The sequence below is a fragment of the Citrus clementina genome, unplaced genomic scaffold (assembly GCF_000493195.1).
Source record: "Citrus clementina cultivar Clemenules unplaced genomic scaffold, Citrus_clementina_v1.0 scaffold_5, whole genome shotgun sequence".
Taxonomy (NCBI): Eukaryota; Viridiplantae; Streptophyta; class Magnoliopsida; order Sapindales; family Rutaceae; genus Citrus; species Citrus x clementina.
Genome location: NW_006262201.1, coordinates 16,719,610 through 16,725,138, shown reverse-complemented (window position 1 = coordinate 16,725,138; position 5,529 = coordinate 16,719,610).

The following is a 5,529-nucleotide window of genomic DNA, read 5'->3' as shown; positions in this document are numbered from 1 at the left end:
TAATAATAATTTATATAATTAATCTTTTGGGTAATAAATCTAAAAAAAATGGCAAAAAGAATTTATTAAGTTTTATTTACTTTTAAGAGTGGATCCATAACCCTAACTAGTTCAATTTCATAATTTCATTTAAATTAAGTTGTTTATATTCAAGTTTTAATTTCAATTTTTAGATAAAATAAAATAAACAAATTAAATCTTTTCTATGTGGATCGACCTCGGACTCACCGAGGTATAATACAACAAGACACTCTTATATTTGGGAGTTTAAAATTACTTTTTAAGTTGTGTCAGAACTAGGGGTGGGCATAAACCCACAACCCATGGGTTTATCCAAACTCAAACCAAATTAAATGGTTTGGGTTGGGTAAATCATGAAAATTGGTTAGATGTGGGTTTTATGTAGAAAACCATTTCATTATGGTTTGGGTATGGTTTACCCATGGGTTATGGACAAAATCCCAACACTCAAATTTTTCAAATGAAATAAATGAAAACAAAATAAATGAACACAAATAAGTGAAAGACCACTATTAAATTTTTTACAGCGTGATCAATTGTCAACAGTTATAAAATAAAAATAATAGTAAAAATAAATTTAAATTAAATAAATATTGTTGTAAATAACATAAATTTTTTTTCTTATTTATAAAAATAATTCCTCCAACATTGAAGGATCATCATAGAAAGAGCAGGATACTCTACTAAGAAGAAATTTATTATTTATCTTATAGTAAATTTTTATTTGTCATTCAAGTTTTCTTATAATAATTTTTTTATCATTTGACTAATAATTTTCTTATATATTTATTATAAGAAAAATTTCACAAAATAAATAAGTATAAAAAAATTTTATTATTAATTTTTTTGTTCATATCAAAACATATATTTCTTATTTTTAATGCTTTATTTTTTATTTAGTTTCTATTCATGTGATTTATTTAATTTAGAATAAATATAAATAAAAGAGTAGTTGAAAATAACGGTAATATTGTAAATTTATACTATTATGGGGGTTTTTGGCCATTATAAAAGCAGAAGGGGGAAAAATAATATATGTTGATTACTGTAGGGGGAAACTGGCAATCTCCCTAAAATTAAACATATAAGTAGACAATATAACGCAAAACTACCAAAACGATAAATAAAAACAAATATTACATAACTAAATAAATAACAAGTGGCAAAATTTATTATTAGATTGTTAATGTCATGTTTGTGAAAGTTTATTATTAAAGTGTACGTTCTTATTTATTGAGAAATAATAATTTTTGTGATTAAACTTTATTTTGATTTTGTAGTATTCTTTAATTTAAGGATTAAGTTATTGTAAAATTTATAATTTTTATCCACTCTATTTTTTATATTTTAATATCAATTTAATAATTAATAACAATTAATAATTATTATAATTTTGATATAATTAAATTTTATTAAAATAAAAATTATTTTGATAATAAAATTCAAACCAAACCCAAATGGTTTGGTTTGTTTGGGTTAAAAATATTTGGGTTGGTTTGGGTTGGATCCAAATTTTTATGGTTTGGTTTGAGTTGACTTAAAATCCAACCCAAACCAACCCATGCCCACCCCTAGTCAGAACCATTTGGAATAGGGGACATCACACAACAAGCTTTTACACATGCATCATTTTAGGTACAAATTCTCAACGTACCTATAATGTGTATGGATAAGGAGACCCTTGTGGAGCTAGGGGAAGCAATAGGCACAATGGAGGAAGTAACAACGGATGAGGCAGGGGAATGTGTGGGGAACATTGCTCGGTTAAGGATAAATGTGGATATCACAAAGCCTCTGAAGAAAATAATAGTATTGAAAGAAGAGAATGATGAGGAAGAGGGTAATAGAGATGAAAAGGAGATGGAAAGGGTTGATGAAAGTGCAGCGACTAAAGATAGATAAGTAGTTGAGGTCCATATGCCGGTGGTGTATGAAAGGTTACCGAACTTTTGTTTATGCTGCGGAATTATTGGTCATCAATACAGAGAGTGCATCAAGTACAAAAATAAGCCTGAAGATAAACTGGAGTATGGCCCCCATCTCAAAGCCATCACAACAGTTGAGAAGATGAAACAAGATAGAGAAAGGAATCAATAAAAATCAGAGAACAACTGGAGTAATGGAAATGCTGCAGAACAAACAGCACAGGGAAATCAGGTGAGGAGGTGAATTGGGTTAGTAGATCCGATAATGAAGAGATTGCAGTTGATACTCATTTAATGCAAATGGCTCTTAATCCAAAACGATCAGAGAATAGCTGTACAATATAGCCGAAACTAGCTAATGATGTCACATCTCCTAGGAAGGCGAGCAAAAATGAAGGAAAAGAAAATGAGGAAAGTAAAAAGCAGGAAACTGAAGTTTTGAGTGAAAATTGGGAAATGTCAAAGATAACATAAGTGGGAGAAATCGAAAAAAAAAAAAGGAGCGCAAAAGAAAAGAAGTTGGACTTAAATGATGTCAAAGATCTGGCCCAAAAACAAACAAACCAGGAAGTATCTGAAATAAAGGATGCGAAAAGCGGGCTGGAAGTAAGCTTGAAGCCCAAGATTCGTAGATGGAAATTACAAGCTCGAAGAGTGGACGGTAAAAAAGAGATGCAAGAGAAGATCATCAGGGCTAAAAGACTAGCTAGTGAGCTAAACCTTGAAAGACCAAAATTAAAAAAGAACAAGGGATGGACACAAAAAGGAACTTACTCAACGGAGCCATTATTCACCAAAGGCTGCTGGTAAAGGGAAATATCAGACAAAGGAAACTATTACAGTAGAGGGAGATAGAGCTTTGCAAGGGGACCAATCGGCGATGGCTGGAATCCAGCACCGCCGACAATTATGAAAATCATAAGTTGGAATGTTTGGGGTTTGGGGAAGACCTGAACGTTTCGGGGAGCTCAGAAACTTCTCCAAGAGCTTAGACCTCATATTTTATTTATTTGTGAAACAAAAATGATGGCTAGGCAAATGGAAATTAAAAGGAAATTTTTGAAGTTTGACAATTGCTTTGTAGTAGATAGAAGTGGAATGGGAGGCTGATTGGCATTGTTATAGACTTCGAATGTCAGCTTAAAAGTGAAATCGTAGAGTAAGCACCATATAGATGTTGTTATTCACAATGAGAATGGAAGTTTTTGGAGATGCACAGACGTTTATGGTCACCCTGAATCAAAGCAAAAAAAAAAAAAAAAACATACTTGGACGTTTTTACGAAGGCTAGCAAGTATGTCATTTTTGCCATGGCTCTGTTTCGATTTTAACGAAATCCTTAACTTAAATGAAACAATGGGGGGAAATGAGAAAAATTCAAGTAGAGTGCATGAATTTAGGCAAGTTGTCAGGGATTGTGGGTTGACTGACTTGGGTTTGAATGGCTACCCATTTACTTAGTCAAATAGAAGATTTGGCCCCCATTTGATTGAGGAGCGACTGGATAGATTCCTTTGTAATCAAAATTGGTGTAGCTTGTACCAAAAGACAACAGCTCAGAATATAATCTCATGGAGCTCATATCACAGTCTCATTTTGATGGAGATAATCAGGAAAGATGAGGGCCAAAGATACAAAAGGAGAACTTTTCAAAGAGTGCACTATGAAGAGATGTGGAGCGCTTATGAAAAATGCAAAGAGATAGCCCAGCAAGAGTGGCAAGAAAAGAGTAAATGGAATAAAGAGAATCCAGTCGAATTGTTCAAAAAAAGGGCAAAAGTATTGTTGGGAGAGCTGCAGCTTTAGAGCAAAAAGGAGTTTGGAGGAAGGCAGAAACAATTGAAATAGCTAGAGAACAAGTTGAAAACCATCAGGCACGACTTCAGTCATTATGATTGTGGAGATGAATTAAAGAAAACAGAATGGTAGATTTACAACATTCTTTTAGACGAGAAAATTTTCTGGAAGCAAAGGTCAATAGTAGATTGGCTGAAAGAATGGGATAAAAACACAAAATTTTTCACTCTAAAGCTTCAGCAAAAAGAGAAAAGAATAGAATTAAGGAGATACTAGATGAACATGGGGAGTGGACAGAGGAAAGCAGCAAAGTGGAGAAGATTTTTTGTGAACACTTTACGAATCTCTTCACAACAACATACCCTAATGCAGAGCAAATTGAAGCAGCACTTAAAGATATGAGCGTTAAGGTGAATGGAGAGATGAACAACTAGCTAGATGCACCATTTACGGAAGAAGAAGTCACTGAAGCTTTACCTACTGCTTTCTTCTAAAAACACTGAAGTTCAGTGAAAGAATGAGTGATTACCACTTGTTTATACATCCTCAACGAGAAAGGTAACCTAGCACCCCTCAATCACACTTATATAGCGTTAATCCCAAAAGCCACAAAGCCTAGATCAGTGAGTGAATTTCGACCCATAAGCCTTTGTAATGTTATTTATAGAATTATTGCAAAATCAATGGCTAATAGGTTGAAGCATATCCTAGATAAAATTATATCCCCAAATCAAAGTGTGTTCATTCTGAATAGACTTATTATAGACAACATAATCATTGGTTATGAATGTCTTAATAAGATAAGACAGGGCAAAGGAAAAAAGAAAGGATTGATAACTTTAAAATTAGATATAAATAAAGCATATGAGCGGGTGGAATGGAACTTTTTGAGGTGTACAATGCAGAAGCTAGGTTTCTCTACTAATTGGATTGATTTGACAATTAAATGTATCACTTCTTAGTTATGATAAATGGGTGCCAAAGGGTCAAATCCAACCTTAAAGAGGGTTGAGACAGGGTTGTCCCTTATCACCATATTTATTCATTTTATGTGCAGAAGTCTTGTCCAACATGCTTGTGCAGGTGGAGTGAAACCAGATCATACATGGCTTGAGGTTTAACAACAATCTATCAATTACACACTTACTATTTTGCGGATGATAGTTTAGTGTTCACAAGAGAAACAAACAAAGATTGCAGCAACCTGAAAAGCATTTTTTATTGTTATGCTTCAGCATTAGGGCAGATTTTTAACTATGAGAAGTCCTTCATGTTCTTCAATAGCAATGTTTATGCTGGCCAGGTAGACATAATCAAGGGTATTTTTCAACTCAATGTAGTTTCAAAGCATGAAAAATACCTCGGTTTACCATCTATAGTGGGGAGGAGAAAAGTTAGCTTTTTCAATGAGATAAAATTGAAGGTTTTGAACAAGCTATCTAGCTGGCAAAGTAAATTTTTTTCAAGTGGGGGGGGGGGGGAGTGCTTATAAATGCAGTGGCTCAAGCGATTCTGGCATATGCAATGATGTGTTCAAGCTCCCTTCAAGCATTTGTGAAGATATTCAAAAAGCAATAGCCAGATTTTGGTGGAGATCAAAAATAGATCGTAGAGGCATTCATTGGGCCAAATGGGAGAAACTTTGTCAAGCAAAGATGCGAAGAGGGTTGGGTTTCCGTGATTTCTCAAGTTTCAACCAAGCATTGATTGCGAAACAAGGATGAAAAATTATCCAGCATCCTTAATCTTTAATGTTAAGAGTGTTGAAGGCAAAGTATTCAAACAA